The sequence below is a fragment of the Lepidochelys kempii genome, chromosome 6 (assembly GCF_965140285.1).
Source record: "Lepidochelys kempii isolate rLepKem1 chromosome 6, rLepKem1.hap1, whole genome shotgun sequence".
Lineage (NCBI taxonomy): Eukaryota > Metazoa > Chordata > Testudines > Cheloniidae > Lepidochelys > Lepidochelys kempii.
The window spans coordinates 37,088,557-37,107,069 of record NC_136385.1 but is presented as its reverse complement, the minus strand read 5'-3'; the positions used below and the strand labels follow the sequence as shown (position 1 = coordinate 37,107,069).

At 43.0% G+C, this 18,513-nt stretch overlaps 1 long non-coding RNA gene across 1 annotated transcript in view; it reads left to right on the top strand.

The window, feature by feature from the left end:
* Positions 1–477: 477 nt before the first annotated feature.
* The window catches only part of LOC140912702 (uncharacterized), a 61,561-nt gene continuing 43,525 nt past the window's right edge, over positions 478–18,513 (top strand). Inside the window, exon 1 of the long non-coding RNA XR_012159353.2 lies at positions 478–909. This is a non-coding gene — a long non-coding RNA (uncharacterized LOC140912702). The remainder of the gene's footprint in view (positions 910–18,513) is intronic.

Below are 18,513 nucleotides of genomic sequence, written 5' to 3'. Positions count from 1 at the left end.
CTAGAAATGAGGGCATGGGACTAACTGCAGAGTTTGAAGCCTGCCCTGCTGTCTTTTTTTGAATCTTATGTAACTCTCAAATGAGACATAAGGAAGAGGCTCAAGAGTCTATGGAGTTAAATCTGAAATACACTTCAGGGTTTGATTTGTGTTACCATGGTGTGGTGCGGCGGTGCCCCACCCCCATGCCAGACTGGGCTACAACAGGCCAGAGCGGCTGCACAAGGCAGCAGCCAATCACAGAGGGCCTGTTAGAGAGCCAATCAGGGCCAGTATTACAGCCAGCCAATCAGGGCTAGGCTGGGCCCTATATAAAGGCTGCCCAGGAAGGGAGCAGGTGGTCTCTCCTAGGCTTTCAGAGGGTGAAGGTCTGTCTCCAGGGGCAGAGGTGAACTTTTGCCTGGTACCTGCTGGGCTACAAGCCCTGAGAAAAGGGGCTGAAGGGGAAACTGCCCAGGGAGAGAGAGAGAGAGACAGACAGACAAAGGGAGAGAAGAAGGGCGGGCAGGCAGGCAGGCAGGAAGACTGCTGCCAAAGGGTCCCTGGGTTGGGACTCAGAGTAGAGAGCGGGCCTGGGTCCCCCCCTTGCACTTCCACCTGGCCGTTAGGAGTGGCCATCATGGACTGCACCAGACCCCTGCCAAAAGGGGTTAGACTTTGGGGTGTGGTTGGCCATTGTGGCTGGGGTGAAGAGAAGGACTGCTGATAACACCAAACTCCCAGAAGGGGGTGAGACCGGAGCAGTGGGCACTGCCGGGGAGCAGTGTCCTGAAGAGGATGCCGCAAGCTGGGAGCAATGCAGGTCGAGATGCCAATCTAGGGCAAGAAATGGACGGGACACCACTGGCAGAGGGCGCTCTGCATGAACTGAGCTAATTCCTAGAGTGAACAGCGGGAGGTGCTGTGGTGGTGAGTCCCAACCCTGTCACGCATTGCAATTACCAACTTATCTTAAAGATGAACTGTAGAACTAAAATCAACATTGAGGCTAGTCCAGAGGTAACTGCTAGATGTCTCCACTAACTAGATTAGGTAAGTGGGTGGTTAGTTGGAGAAGGAGGCATTTGGCACGTAAATAACGTTAATTAACCTTCTCAGAAATTCTATTTAGCATCTGAAGTTCCCTTGCTCTTTTGGGTTTGCTAGCAATATCCCAGCATGGATCTAATTGGGGGTGTGGCACTAGTAGCACTGGAAGATCAGCAGCCTTTCACAGAGGCCAACCCTGCAGGCTTTTAGCACCCTTTAAGAACCTGTGGTTAAACGCAATTACTCCTGCAGCTGGGCTGAGCACCAGTTCACTTTGCCCATGGTTGACGCCCACGGTTAACAATGGGTAATAGTGTAGACAAAGCCTAAAGGGTGTGGATGCTAGTTAAGGTGACCAGGTGTCTTGATTTTTTTTTAGGGACAGTCCCGATTCTTGGGCCTTTTTCTTATTTAGGGTCCTATTACCCTCCACCCCCTTTCCTGATTTTTCACATTTGCTGTCTGGTCACCCTAATGCTAGTTCTAGTTTTAACTCAAATCAGAGTTGGAGGGACACAAACTTTCATGTGTGTCAGTAAGATCTTTGGTAAGTTAAAGGCTGTGAGGATACATTTTAGTAATAGGATAATTTGGTACTGAACTTGTTGGGGCCAAGGAGGCAGAATTTCAGTGGACGGTTTAACAAACCAGTTTAATCATTCTGTGACTCCATCTTCAGCAAGATCTTTGAAGCCATTGATTCTATTGACTTTTTTTTTAAATCTCGCTCCTTTCACCTACTCATTAGCCAGGCCAAACTCCCTTTATTAACACCCAGTTACTCTGGGCCAGATCCTGTGGCACAAAACCAGCTTAGCTGATTACCAAAAGCTCTCCACTCCCCCAGTATAAGGAAATTTTCAGATAGCATGGAGCCACAGCAGTGGTTTCTATGCCACCCTTTCTCCTTGCTACCAATGTATGGTTGGAGAAAGGCGAGTAGTTGGGACATCCTGGCAACTGACTGTTGTTACAGCCCTGAGTAACATTGGTAATCAGTGAAGCCTTTACACAACCCTAATCCATAGGCGTGGGAACTAGGGATGTAGGAGGTGTTGTAGCACCCCTGCCTAGGCCTCCACTCCCCAGCCCGAGGCTTGGTTCCCAGCTGCTGGCGCTGTTCCCCAGCTGCTGGCTTTGCTCCTGGGGCCCCATGCCCAGGACTCTGCTCCCCAGCCCTGCACCCGGGCTCAGGTTCTGGCTACCGGCCCCACTTCCCACCCACTGGCCCTATGCCCAGAACCCCGCATCCAGCTCCCTGCTCCTGGCTCCGTGCCCACCCCCAGCCTTTGCCCCATTACCCCATCCGGTCTCTCCTCCCCACCCCATCCCTATCCTGGAGACATGGCTGCGGCGGTGGGGGGTGTGTGGACAGGGGTAAGGGGGCTGGCTTCAGCACCCCCACTATTAAAAGGGTTCCAGCACCACTGCTCTAATCCATGCTGGGTAGGAGCCCAGTACCCAGCCAGTTGAAAAATGGGTTACACATGCAGCATTTTTGCAATACTGCCCTCCTCCACCATTGCTGAGCTGCATGAATACTCCTTGGCCACAGCTCAGGATCAGACCCTTGGTTTTCTTCCTCACACCATTTCTGCCTCATACTAATTGGAGGATGAGGTCTTGAAAGACTAAAGTGCTTAAAGTCTCCTGAAATCAATGGAAACTGAGAGCACTCAGCATCCTGCAGGATCAGCTCTAGAGTTTGGGAATGATGAATCTAGATGGCTTGAACTGTGATTGAGGAACAGCTAAGTGCTGCCTTCTGTCGAACACTAGCTATCTTTCCTTATTCATTAGAAAAATAAAAACGAGAAGCACAGAATAACCCTAAGATTACCCTGTCTGTACTGTTTCTCAGCCACTAGTATAAAACATAAAGCATAAATCCATTGCACAAGAATGCATTCATGGTTTTAGACACTGCACTGACTTCATTTTTGTACATTTCCAAATGACAGCACATCCATGTAGACTTCATACACTACCTGTCAGCACTCCTTGCTTTTCATTCATTTTCTGCAGCAGGAGTTGAACAACAGGGTTGCTCTCCTTCCTGAAACAGGTGTAAGATTAGAAAGCCAGGCCAGCTCTGAAATTGTGCTTCCGTTTTTCTTGCCAAAAATCTAGTCTTCCATTGATGTGTATGCTATTTAAATAAATATTTTATACTCAATTTTGAATTTTCCAGTTTTCAGGCAGAAAGCAGTGTAATGAATAACAGCAGATGAAGATTAGATGAGAATTATTGCCAATCACACTGCTGGCAAATTTCCTTAGGATAGCTAAAAATATGAGTACCCTGCCCATGCAAATGAAGCTCTTTGGCTCACTGTATCCCATGACAATATGGTATCTACAATAGATCAGGTACCCAGAGGAGTCATACAGGATGTAATTAGATCCCTTCCAGGAGATTTGAAAATACACTTAATTTAACCCTATTGCATATAATTTGACTAATATATATGGGGAAATATGCTGCTAAATCAATTCTAACTCTGTATAGTTTGATCTAGGCATTTACATTCTGAATACATTAACTTCACAGATTATTAATGTGTTAAACTGCCATTATGATTCAGTTATAACATGACATCATACACATGTGTGTGTGTCTGGTAAATTAATTCACAGCTGCCTCTTTAGAAAAGGAGTTGAAATCCCCAGAGGAGTAAACAGAGCTAGCAAGCTGAATAGACCAGCCATGTGTTGTTTCTAACTTAGCAGCACAAAAAGGGGGAAGCGCTGAATGCCTTACTTTTACTCTTTCAAGATATTTCTTGATTTTACTTTCTCCTAGCAAATCAACCAGACAAATGTCATCTGCTCATTCATTATTTTAAATGTGCACTGTGCCTTCTGACTTTTCATTTCAGATCACTATGAAAAGAACCAATTCCTCCCTGACATTTACATAGCCACCCGCAAAACAGCAGATATTCATTTCATCCTTAAATATTAAGATATTGGTGCAGCAGAGAACTGACTCAAAGCTCAAGACTGTTGTCAAGGTTCCTTCCCCACTCTGAACTCTAGGGTACAGATGTGGGGACCCACATGAAAGACCCCCTTAAGCTTATTCTTACCAGCTTAGGTTAAAAACTTCCCCAAGGTACAAACTTTGCCTTGGCCTTGAACCCTATGTTGCCACCACCAAGCGTTTTAAACAAAGAACAGGGAAAGAGACCCCTTGGAAACTTCTTCCACCCAAAATATCCCCCCAAGCCCTACATCCCCTTTCCTGGGGGAAGGCTTGATTAAAAATCCTCACCAATTTGTACAGGTGAACACCGACTCAAACCCTTGGATCTTAAGAACAATGAAAAATCAATCAGGTTCTTAAAAGAAGAATTTTAATTAAAGAAAAGGTAAAAATCACCTCTGTAAAATCAGGATGGAAAATACTTTACAGGGTATTCAGATTCAAAACACAGGTTCCCTCTCTAGGCAAAACCTTAAAGTTACAGAAAACAGGAATAAACCTCCCTCTTAACGCAGGGAAAACTCACATAAAACAAAAGATAAACCTTGCCTGGCTTACCTATACTGGTTGCAATTTTGGAGACTTGGATTAGGATGGGTTGGAGAAGATGGATTTCTGTCTGGCCTCTGTCCCAAGAGAGAACAAACATGTAAACAAAGAGCACAAACAAAAGCCTTTCCCCCCCCCAAGATTTGAAAACATCTTGTTCCTTTATTGGTCCTTTGGGTCAGATGCCAGCCAAGTTAACTGAGCTTCCTAACCCTTTACAGATAATGGGATGTTGCCCTGTGACCAGGAGGGATTTTACAGCACCGTATACAGAAAGGTGGTTACCCTTCCCTTTATGTTTATGACAACTGTCTATTAACTAACGTCATACAAAGGAAACACAAAAATTAAAATAGAGCCTCTAAGTAGTCAAGCAGTAACAGAAGTCACTTTTGGAGAAGCACAGACTGACAGGAGCAACATCAAATACCAAGGGAACTAATTCACATTAACTCTCCTCCCCACCCCCCAAAGTTAGTAAAGACCTGAATAGATGGATGTTAAATCTTGCACTTTTGCTGGCTAACCATCTAAGGATGGTGCAGTGGTTAGGGCACTCTCCTGGGCCCTGAATTAAATTCCCTGCTCCACCAAAGGCTTTGGTTATGAACACACTACAGTTGATGTCTGTATAAGTTATGTCGCTCGGGGTGTGAATAAGCCACCCCCCGAACAACATAAATTATACTGACTTAAGCGCCAGTGTGGACAGAGCTATGTCAGTGGAAGAGCTGCTCCCACCAACATAGCTACTGCTGCTTGCAGGAGCCGGAGTAATTAAGTCAATGGGAGAGCTCACTCCCGTCAGCGTAATCTGTCTGTACTTGCACTGCTATAAGCTCTGCAGTGTAGCTATAGTCTTCCTGTGTAGCCTTGGGCAAGTCACCTCATCTGTAGCTTCACATTAAAAATTGTGATGGGGGCCATATATAAATATAGATTATATAGATAGTATTGCAGAATTTCAGTATTAAACTGAAGCCCAAAGGGCACAATGAAGACTGTTAAAAGACTCAACATCTGGAAAGTCCTCAGCTGGTACAAACTATGCAGGTCCATTGATTTCAACCTATGTGGAATTATAGCAGCTGAGGATCTGGCCACATTCTGTAAAACAATGCAGTATTAAACAAGTTATATTGGAGTCTATTGCCCTATCAATGGGCCAGATTCTGAGATCTTGACTGAGTTTTAACTGAATCCTCACTGAGGCAAACTGCAGCTGACTTCAATAGGAATTTGCTGGAGAAAGGGCCAAGTGGAAACTCAGTAAGGACCTCAAAAATGGGCCCAGTAGGCAGAGCATTTAAAGTCGTCATAGTTCCGCCTGGCAGACCCTCTCTGTCTTTCCTGCTAACTAAGGCAAACCTCTGTAAATCAAGTCTTGTTTTTCCCCCTCACCATTCTTTTTATTACTTATGCAATAGACACACCATATCTCATTCAAACCATATAACTTAAATGTAGCTAAAACGCCCACATCTTTGACATCATGTATGTTTCAGTTTAGGATCTGATCACACTTTCTCCATTGTACATATAGAATCATGCTTGATAAAAATTACACATAGGCTAATGAAAGAGATAGTTAGCTTATCAAGAAGCACAGTCAGTTATGCAATAAAATACAGGAGCAACCCGGAAGAACACTATCATAACACCTTAATTGTGAGTGATTTATTCAGTATCTTGGAGATTCATCTATATCCCTGCACTATTTTCACAGTATACGATGCGCTTTAGAATGGCTTAGTGGGTATTTTAGTCTCTGTGCCTGCATTGGGCCCTATCAATGGGGCTCTGTGAGTACAGGAGTCCACCACTCATTGTAGGATTGTGGCGTTAGTGAAGAGGGCTTCACTGGAATACAAACAGTACCAATCTGAAGCTATTTATCACAGAACTCCTTAAGGTTCTATCTTGATTTCTCAGAATGCTAATTTGTTGGTCACTTTCACCAATGCACAAGAAATTTTTTAATTTAACCTGGCACTGGGGGAGCTAAAAGAAGATTGCTGTTGATGCTGCTGAAACAGCCTAAAAATGCACTTCAAAAAATTTAAATATAACAATTAAAGTCCTAAAAAGAACAAATATACAAGCCATAGGTGGCTGGGGGAAGGAAGAGTGTAGCGGTGGGTACTGACCTGATCCTGAAAAGATTCCCTTTGATTTCAATGGGAGTTTGATCAGGCCTCACATGAATTTCCTGATCCTGTCCAGGTTGTCTTGTATGCAAAGCTACATCTTCAATGGGAAATTAATTCCATTAGCTAAGAAGGATGCAGAAGGTAATTGTGATGGGCTGGATCCCCTGGGATGTCACCCTGGTGTGCTGGGACACCACTGAGTCAGACTATTCTGCCAGCCTGGTCCCCCTCTTACCTAGTATTGCTGGGCTAGGCTCCCTAGCCTTTTCCAGCCAAGCACACAGGCAGAGCCACACCCAACTGCACAGAGAGACAGAGATCCACTCTGGAAAGGCTCAGTTTGAGGGGCTTGCCACAGCACCCAGATGTCCACCCTCCCCCCGCCCCCTTGGAGGACAGACCCAAAATTGACATATGCCTTTTCCCTCAGTGTGGAGGAGGGTATATACAACTTCTTGCTCCCCCCCCCCCCGTTAGAAATCACAAACTGGGTTATATTATAAACCAGAAATGTATTAACTGTAACAGGTGCATTTTAAGTAGTTAAGGAGGTAGCAGACCAAGGCAGATTACTAAGAAAATAAAATGGAGTACACAAACTAAACTTAATATACTAAAAGAAACTGGTTACATATAATGTGGTTCTAATAATCATCTTCACAGGCCAGATGCCCTTCCAGCCTGGGTCCAGTTCTTTCTCCTAGTTCAGTCTTAGTTGTTTCCAGCAGTCATTTTGGGTGGGGTAGCAGGGGAGGAGACCTGATGAGCTGGATTACCTCACTCGCAATCCTTAAATAGGATTTGCATAAGGTGGGAGTCTTTTGTTTCCTAGTTTGACCCCCACTAGTTTCTCCTGGAAAAGTACAGAATTCCTGATGGGTTCCAGTATCAGGTAACATGGTCACATGCCTCTGTAGGGCCCCTTTTGCCATTCTTCACAGGCTTACCCACAGGTTCACAGGAAGACTAAGCTCTTTTACAGTCCATTGTCTCTTGCTGATGGGCCATCAGCACTGTCAGGCTTTTTCACTGTTGTACCTTAAGTGGTAGCAGTAGGCATCCCCCAAAGTAGCATTGTTGAAATACAGAAATGATACATGCATACAAATAGAATAATCATAGTCAGTAAATTATGACCTTTCCAATAATAACTTTTGTAAGGTATCTTGCATAAAGCATGTTAGGTGTGTCATATTCCTGCCACAAGCATATTTTCATAAAGAACATGGAGTATAATGAAAAGGAGGACTTGGGGCACCTTAGAGACTAACCAATTTATTTGAGCATGAGCTTTCGTGAGCTACAGCTATAATGTCAGTGTGTGGTTTTTGGGAGGGGGGTGAGAGGGTGAGAGAACCTGGATTTGTGCAGGAAATGGCCCAACTTTATTATCATGCACATTGTGTAAAGAGTTGTCACTTTGGATGGGCTATCACCAGCAGGAGAGTGAATTTGTGTGGGGGGGGTGGAGGGTGAGAAAACCTGGATTTGTGCTGGAAATGGCCCAACTGATGATCACTTTAGATAAGCTATTACCAGCTGGACAGTGGGGTGGGAGGAGGTATTTTTTCATATTCTCTGTGTATATATAAAGTCTGCTGCAGTTTCCACGGTATGCATCCGATGAAGTGAGCTGTAGCTCACGAAAGCTCATGCTCAAATAAATTGGTCAGTCTCTAAGGTGCCACAAGTCCTCCTTTTCTTTTTGCAAGCTACTGTAATGGTTAAGTTTGTGGCACTGAAATAAAACATCTGTCATGGAGCCAGCTCAGCACACACAGGGCACAACTGCACTATAGACAGAATTGTGTGCGAGCACAGCTGTCTGCCACAGTTAGGGATATCCATGGTTTAACACTTTATTTAGTGCTAAGGTGGATGGAAAAACAGTCCTACAACTATGTTGAGAAACAATATTATATTGCCTATTACGCTTCCCCACCATGTTATAACATGGATGCTCCTATAACTCTAGGTGCATATGAGAGAGTTCAGAGAGTGCAAACACTATTTTTCATGCTAAGGAACATACAGCTACACTCAGTTTCAAACTAGGTTTATTGAATCAATTTAAAAAACTTATTTTAAACATAGGTTTCAGAGTAACAGCCGTGTTAGTCTGTATTCGCAAAAAGAAAAGGAGTACTTGTGGCACCTTAGAGGCTAACCAATTTATTTGAGCATAAGCTTTCGTGAGCTACAGCTCACTTCATCGGATGCATACTGTGGAAAGTGTAGAAGATCTCTTTATACACACAAAGCATGAAAAAATACCTCTCCCCCCCCCCACCCCACTCTCCTGCTGGTAATAGCTTATCTAAAGTGATCACTCTCCTTACAATGTGCATGATAATCAAGGTGGGCCATTTCCAGCACAAATCCAGGGTTTAACAAGAACGTCTGGGGGGTGGGGGGGTGGCGTAGGAAAAAACAAGGGGAAATAGGTTACCTTACATAATGACTTAGCCACTCCCAGTCTCTATTCAAGCCTAAGTTAATTGTATCCAATTTGCAAATGAATTCCAATTCAGTTTCTTGCTGGAGTCTGGATTTGAAGTTTTTTTTTGTTGTAATATTGCAACTTTCATGTCTTTAATCGCATGACCAGAGATTGAAGTGTTCTCTGACTGGTTTATGAATGTTATAATTCTTGACATCTGATTTGTGTCCATTTATTCTTTTACATAGAGACTGTCCAGTTTGACCAATGTACATGGAAGAGGGGCATATATCACATTGGTGGATGTGCAGGTGAACGAGCCTCTGATAGTGTGGCTGATGTTATTAGGCCCTGTGATGGTGTCCCCTGAATAGATATGTGGGCACAGTTGGCAACAGGCTTTGCAAGGATAGGTTCCTGGGTTAGTGGTTCTGTTGTGTGGTATGTGGTTGCTGGTGAGTATTTGCTTCAGGTTGGGGGGCTGTCTGTAGGCAAGGACTGGCCTGTCTCCCAAGATTTGTGAGTGTTGGGTCATCCTTCAGGATAGGTTGTAGATCCTTAATAATGCTTTGGAGGGGTTTTAGTTGGGGGCTGCAGGTGACGGCTAGTGGTGTTCTGTTATTTTCTTTGTTAGGCCTGTCCTGTAGTAGGTGGACACTGCTGGCTCTATCAATCTGTTTCTTCACTTCCGCAGGTGGGTATTGTAGTTGTAAGAATGCTTGATAGAGATCTTGTAGGTGTTTGTCTCTGTCTGAGGGGTTGGAGCAAATGCGGTTGTATCGCAGAGCTTGGCTGTAGACAATGGATTGTGTGGTGTGGTCAGGGTGAAAGCTGGAGGCATGTAGGTAGGAATAGCGGTCAGTAGGTTTCCGGTATAGGATGGCGGTTATGAGACCATCGTTTAGCACTGTAGTGTCCAGGAAGTGGATCTCTTGTGTGGACTGGACCAGGCTGAGGTTGATGGTGGGATGGAAATTGTTGAAATCATGGTGGAATTCCTCAAGGGCTTCTTTTCCATGGGTCCAGATGATGAAAATGTCATCAATATAGCGCAAGTAGAGTAGGGGCGTTAGGGGACGAGAGCTGAGGAAGCATTGTTCTAAGTCAGCCATAAAAATGTTGGCATACTGTCAGGCCATGCGGGTACCCATAGCAGTGCCGCTGATCTGAAGGTATACATTGTCCCCAAATGTAAAATAGCTATGGGTAAGGACAAAGTCAAAGTTCAGCCACCAGGTTAGCCGTGACATTATCAGGGATAGTGTTCTTGATGGCTTGTAGTCCATCTTTGTGTGGAATGTTGGTGTAGAGGGCTTCTACATCCATAGTGGCCAGGATGGTGTTATCAGGAAGATCACCGATGGATTGTAGTTTCCTCAGGAAGTCAGTGGTGTCTCAAAGGTAGCTAGGAGTGCTGGTACCGTAAGGTCTGAGGAGGGAGTCTACAGTGATCTTCCTGATAACACCATCCTGGCCACTATGTAGAAGCCCCTCTGCCATGTACATTGGTCAAACTGGACAGTCTCTACGTAAAAGAATAAATGGACACAAATCAGATATCAAGAATTATAACATTCATAAACGAGTTGGAGAACACTTCAATCTCTCTGGTCACGCGATTACAGACATGAAAGTTGCAATATTACAACAAAAAAACTTCAAATCCAGACTCCAGCAAGAAATTGAATTGGAATTCATTTGCAAATTGGATACAATTAACTTAGGTTACCTTGCATAATGACTTAGGCTTGAATAGAGACTGGGAATGGCTATTTCCCCTTGTTTTTTCCTACCCTCCCCCCCAGAAGGGTTTTTTCTTGTTAAACCCTGGATTTGTGCTGGAAATGGCCCACCTTGATTATCATACACATTGTAAGGAGAGTGATCACTTTAAGCTATTACCAGCAGGAGAGTGGGGTGGGGGGGTGGTATTTTTTCATGCTTTGTGTGTATAAAAAGATCTTCTACACTTTCCACAGTATGCATCCGATGAAGTGAGCTGTAGCTCACGAAAGCTTATGCTCAAATAAATTGGTTAGCCTCTAAGGTGCCACAAGTACTCCTTTTATTTTAAACATAGTTCCAGGTTGAACGGTCTAAACCTAATTTAGTTGGCCAGTCTGGATGGGTTAGTTATCAGTTTTATAACCAGTATTCTAGCCAAGCTTTAAACTCTGGTCTAAGTTTAAAATATTAAGAGACCATGCCCTACCCTGATTTCTACACTAGCCAGCCCAACTGACCTTTCCTTCAGCATCTCATTGAGTGATTCTGTTCCTCTCCCTTTTTTCTCTTTTGGTGTTCTCCATTCATGCTCTCTATACCTCAACTTCATACCAAAGAACCCAACTCTATTTCTCTCCTTCCCCTGCAACCCCTTCTGACCATTCGTGCATCTCTTCTTGGCTATTCCACTGCCACTTAAAACTCTCTCTCCATAACTGAGTTGCTTCATAATCCCACTTCCTCCACTCTCTCACTGTTGAACTCCATAATCTTTCCTACCACCTCCCATGTGCCTCCCAATCTTTTCTCGTTCTTGCTCCCTTCATCTCCTCCTCCTACCAGCTTCATGCTTTCATGTGATCTTGGAAGACTCCCCAACTTCTTGTCTGCCAACCGCTTCCTGTCTTTGCTTTCAGAGATTCATACATTTTAAGACCAGAAGGGAGTATTATGACCATCTAGTGTGACCTTCTGCCTAATGCCGCTAAAGGTTTCTAAAACATCCATTGAGCACACAGAAAAGATTTTTTTAAAATAATCTTTTCTAAGACCCATGGTATTTGATTGTATATTGTATACCTATGGTATACTAACTTATTTTATCTGTTTTGAGTTCTCCTCTTAGGACCTCAGGAACATTGTATGTGTTCATCCATAACTCACATTCTTTCCTCTTCTCTTCTGTCACATTCCAGTAAACATTTCCCCCTTTTGGCCTCTTACTTAGGCATGGTAGCTTTCTGTAAAGCCTCTTCAGCTGCTGCCTCTCCATCTTTGAGATACTTCTCTGGAAAACCAAAAGGAAATAAACAATATAGTCATTTTCAGAATAACCATAAAGGCACATCTGTGTTATAAAATAACCAGTGCTTTCCCAATGTACTAGCCTGTAAAATTGCTATATATTTTTTCTTTTTTTACTCTCCCTCATATTTTCAGAGACTATAGTATTGCCAACCCCAAGCTTTCAAAAATCATGTGTCTGGCTGAAAAATCTTTACATTTAAAAAAAGTAATAAATGTTGGCTTCTTCTCTTCACATTTTCCAGCTTCTCTCTGGAACCACAAGGGCTAGGAGCTTGCTCTTTAAAAAACTAAAGCTGAGATTCTCATGCAAACCCTTGATTCCAGCAGCTGGGGCTTTAGGGAAAAACACCAAATATCTTCAGACTCATGATAAAATCACAAGAGCTGGCCACACTCAAGCCATGAAATTGAGTCATGGTTCTCCTCTATGTACAATAGTGTAAACTAGGAGTAACTCCAGTGAAGTAAACAGTCACACTGGTGTAAGTGGGAGGAGAATCGGGTCCTCAGCCTTCAAGATACATCCAATACAAAGGTAAAAGGTATAAGAGAACTCATTTTTCTTAAATTTAGAACTTTCCTTCATTTCTTCTTTCAGCTGGTGCTTAATTTAATTCCCTTCATGCTTCAGATGTCTATCTTCTTTTATGCTGATTTCTCTCACCATAGTTATTCTGTCTACCTTCATTGTGCTTTTAACTATAATGGCAAAGAAAGCTCCCTTTTATCATCTAAAATTCCAGATGGGGGTTTGATGGCAGGTTATGGAGAAGAAATTTAGCTGTCAGTGACAAGTGCTGTTAAAATAAATAAATAAAATAAACTTTACAAATAATAACTAAAACAAAGAAGAAAATTCTCAAAGTATCATAAGAATGGCCATACTGTGTCAGCTTCTGGCAGTCGAGCATGGGGTTGTGTCCCTGACCACCATGGCAAATAGCTATTGATGGACCTGTCCTCCAGGAACTTATAACTGGGTTCAAAAAAGAATTTGATACTTCTGGCCTTCACAACATCCCATTGGAATGAGTTCTACAGGTTGACTGTGTTGCATGAAGTATTTCCTTATGTTTGTTTTAAACCCACTGCCTATTAATTTCATCGGATGACCCCTAGTTCTTATGTGAAGGGGGAAAATAACACTTTCTCCACACCGTTCATGATTTTATAAACCTCAGTCCTATTCCCCCTTAGCTGTCTCTTTTCTAAACTGAACAGTTCCAGTCTTTCAAATCTTTCCTCATATGGAAGAAGGTCCATATCCCTAAACACTTTTGTTACCCTTCTCTGTACTTTTTCCAATTCTAATACTTTTTTTTTTTGATGGGGCAACCAGAATTGCATGTGGTATTCAAGGTGTGGGCATACCATGGATTTATATGGTTGCTGCACTGATCAACATTGAATTTCATGTACCATTTTGTAGCTCACCCTTAACACCTTTCCCAGGCCTGAAGAACTCTACATGGCACAAAAGCTTCTCTCACCAACAGAAGTTGGTTCAATAAAAGATATTCCCTCACCCACCTTAAAAAGAAAAGGGAGTACTTGTGGCACCTTAGAGACTAACCAATTTATTTGAGCATAAGCTTTCGTGAGCTACATGGCATACTGTGGAAAGTTTAGAAGATCTTATTATATACACACAAAGCATGAAAAAATACCTCTTTCCACCCCACTCTCCTGCTGGTAATAGCTTATCTAAAGTGATTACTCTTCATACAATGTGTATGATGATCAAGTTGGGCCATTTCCAGCACAAATCCAAATTGGATACAATTAACTTGGGCTTGAATAGAGACTGGGAATGGCTTAGTCATTATGCAAGGTAGCCTATTTCCCCTTGTTTTTTCCTACCCCCCCCCCACGTTCTTGTTAAACCCTGAATTTGTGCTGGAAATGGCCCACCTTGATTATCATACACATTGTAAGGAGAGTGATCACTTCAGATAAGCTATTACTAGCAGGAGAGTGGGGTGGGAGGAGGTATTTTTTCATGCTTTGTGTGTATATAATATCTTCTAAACTTTCCACAGTATGCATCTGATGAAGTGAGCTGTAGCTCACGAAAGCTTATGCTCAAATAAATTGGTTAGTCTCTAAGGTGCCACAAGTACTCCTTTTCTTTTTGCGAATACAGACTAACACGGCTGTTACTCTGAAACCTCACCCACCTTGTCTCTCTAATTTTGTTGCCCAGTCACCCAGTTTTGTGAGATCTTTGGTAGTCAGCTTTGCACTTAACTATCTTGAGTAATTTTGTATCTGCAAATTTTGCCACCTCCAGTATTCATCCCCTCTTCCAAATCATTTATGAATCTGTTGAACAGTGCACGTCCCAGTACAGATCCTTGCGGAACCCTATTTATCAGAGGCAACATGTAATTCTTGATTTGGGGGGGGGGAGGCACAATTTAAAGGTTCTGAGGGGGCACATGGCCACCCCACGTGTCACCTCTGGGCCCTTTCCCATGCTCCCCGTGCCTCCCAAACCTGCACCACCTTGCCCCCTCTCCTCTTACAGCTCTTTCCCCACTTACTTCTCCCATCACCTCTTGCTGTGGGCACAGCGTGGGCCTGAGCAGGCCCCAGCTACCTACTGCCAAGCAGTGGTAACATATGGCAAACAGGGGCTTGTCCAAACCAAATCTATTGTGGTTCTCATTCAACCATTAACACATGCAGTATTTGATCCTGGGACAGTAGGTGTCCCTGATGACTTATGTAATAGATCAGCTGCTCTTAGCATCCACAGTTCTCTGAAACAAAGTATCCTTGATATGACACTTGTACCCTTCTCTTCAGCTGCAGCATTTCATCTTTTAAATAACATTCTCACCTCCTTTTGCTCTCAACATTGCTGCTCTTGGGCTTGAACTTCCACAAGGTATTTCTCTGCCTCCACTTGGGTCAGCAACAGTTGCCTTCTGCTGAGATGCATGTAATTTCTGCTTCAGCTGCAAGGGATCCCAAAGGTGATATAAACAGTTCTACAACCAGGACTCAAAAACAACTGAAAAACCTGAAGAGAAAACATCCCACTGACAATTGTTCGAGCAAGGTGCCTTTTCAAGGGAACTCCAAAGGAAGCATCTCAACTGAAATTCTGCTGCAACAGGGGTTTTCATGCCATGCCCCATATTCAGCCACTTGGCAACTGGCTTTCCCCAGATACAACCCAGAATCCTTTGCACCAATTCTCTTTGCAGTGCTTCAAAAGGAAGACTCTGGTCTGCAGAGCTTCACAGAAAGAATCAATACACTGGTTTATGGCAGCCTTAAAATTTCTCACTCAGTCACTTACCAGGGCAAATTACAATCATTTTAGGACCAGTAAAATATATCTTATTATCAAGTTAAAGGGTGCATGCTTAGAAAACTAGATACCTTAGAAACACAGCAAGTAGATAAATATATTAGATTTATTGTATATGTCTGCACTGGTCTCTTTTCAGGACAATTGTTGCAAAGCTGGTTTGGTTGGCCTTAGCATCTGGGAACCTAATGCAAATTACTGCAAATTTGCTTCAGTGGAATTCTAGAAATATCCTGAAACGGGAGTTCAGCTTATTACCCCCCTGGTTCTTCTAACAAGGGCTGGTTTTGCACTGAGGTGGATTGTTGATCTCCACAGGACTACAGTGGAAGCATACAGGATGTAATACGTTAATTTCAGTTTGGGATCTGAGCCTGTAGGTCAGGGAGAGTTGCCTCCCAGAGTTCCAATATAAATCCTCACATCCCTGAGGTTCAGATTTGAGGTTCTAGACAGCTCTAATCCAAGGGAGAGAAGGGGTAAAACAGATTTCAACAGGGGAAACAAATTCAACAGTCTAGGTGGAAGATGCTAACACAAGTTATGTTGCAACCCCAGGATTTTATATAGTGTAAAGAGTGTACACCCTAAATGCTAAGGGTTACCCACCTTTGGAGTCCAGCTCAACAGTAATTTTAGGTTTCACCATAGAATAAATATTGATTGCTGTAAAATTCAGAATCATGTTTTTCAGAGGCAAGGAGAGGGAACTTCTTTCTTGTATTAAAAGAAATACACCCATTTTCTCTGATTACATAGAGGTCCCCACTGTGAACTTTAGTGATGAATATTATGACTAGTGATGTCAGGAAGGATAAGATTCAACGTTTTGGCAGCATGCTGTCCTTCAGGACTGCTGCCTAACTTGGGCAGAAAAGGTGTAGGGAGAAACAAGGGAAAATAATAAGGGAAGGTTATGTAAAAAGCCTGTGGATAAACAATTAGTAGACAAATGCAGCTTTGCTATGACCAGATATAGGGCTGAATTGGCAAGAATTTGAAAGGGTACATAATTTGTTTAAAAACCAGAGCAGTTTTATCTGCTATGCTGTATAATTATGTCCATATATTTCTGGAGGCCTCAAATAAATTAACAAACAAAAGAAACTGAAATATTGTGCAGATGAAGAACTGAGTTCTGTAACCCCTACTCTGCTGAGTAATACTTACTCACACTGGTACCCTGATTGTGAGCAGTGGGACTACCCCCAGGGATAACTACTGCTCAACATAAGAGTTGCAAAGTCAGGTCTTAGATTAATAATCATAATATTTATTATTTACATTGCCCCAACCAGAGCAGTACACCATTGTGTGAGGCACTCTAGCTACACACAGTAAATGCCAGTCTCTGCCCCCAAAGAACCTGTTGGCCAAAGACAACCAGATGTAACACATGAATGAACCGAACCAAACCAATGCACAGGGGGTGAGAATACAAAAATAACAGGATGTTTTTTAGCACAGGCTAGCATTGTGCACAATTCTAAGACAATCAGCAGCAGTAATCCCTATAATCCTGATCTGCTACTAGACATTACAGGGGTTACAAGAGATGTCTGCATCTATATAAATATTTAATAGATAAGGTGCTAGTAGGTGGTGCCCAAGAATATACAGCCTAGTTCCTGGGTTTTGTAGGATTAATACTATTTTTTGATGTGCACTCTGCAAATGGCTTCCTTTGTGCAAATCTTTACATTAACTCTTAACAGCAGGATCAAGGCCTAAATGACACATCCGTGAGAAGGAAAATGATGAGGAGGCAATAATTCATTTAAATTCAAGTCCTCATAGTATATTTGAAATAAGTCACTCACCTTTTGGAAAAATAAATGGTACCTTTTCTATAAGCCTCCAAGCCAGATGTGCTGGGTTTTTAAATTTAGTTAAACATGTGTTTGTCTTCAGGGTTTATTTCAGCACCAAGCCCTCTGATCAATTAGTTAATCCCTTTTTCCTTTTGAAAGGCATGTTTTCCAAACTTGAAAGCAGCTTTGAAATAAAATCCGCTTTGCCACAAGTCTCCCCTGCACTCAAGGGGCTGCATGTGCCATCCTCAGGGTCCAAACAACCTAGTTAATGCTTTGCCATCTTGCCACGGGTATAGCAGAGATTTTATCTTACAAGAAAAAGAAAAGGTGGTTTTAGTCATTTCTCTGAGCCAACTGCTTCACCTACAAACTGACATAAGCACAGGAAATGCACAGAGGTTCCTGGAGCAAATGTAGGTGAACTCTCTCATGTTGTCTTTGTCTCTGCTGATACAAATATCACTGTCTTGTTTTGCAGTTCATTCGCCTTTAGTGGTTTGTAATTTGTGATTTGATTGAAAACATAAGGGTCTGGAGACTCTCCTGCTGGTCCAGCTCCAGTGTGTGAGTGTAAAGGGGTAAGATATTGGCTGTATCTGGCCAGCAGAGAATTTCCCCCGACCGCATGGAGGAGCTTTCAATTGCTGTAAAGCCAGTGTAGCCAGCTCCTAAGCCACCTCTTTCCAGTCCTGACACAGGGGGTTGGAGGAAGTGGGGCCAGAGTGATGAGTTACTCTTGATGGTTCCTTGAGGCTTTCTGCCAGCTGATGTAGATTACAGTAGTGCTTAGACTGCTCTAATATGTGCTGTGGTTGGAGTTGAACATGGTAGAGAATCAGATCCGTAGAGCTGGCCTCTTTACAGGCTGCCTACCTCTCCAGTGTTAAGTATACCTCGGCACAGGAAAGAATCTGACCCAGGGTTATTTTTTTAAATTAAAGCACTTGGAATATGTTGTAGGCACTGACATACTCCTCTTCTCTGATAGGCAAGAGCTGGATGAATTTCCAGGCTAGGAACAGGAGAAAGCTAGTGTTCATCCTATTTGCTTGGAAAAACCTGGTCATGTGGTGGTTGTTATAGCGTCCTCCTTTAGATACATTTCTAAAGAGGCAGCTTGTGATTTCTAGATGGAGATGGTCTAAAATCTTTTCTGGGAAAATCCAATGTGACAATATGCAAAAACGTAGCAA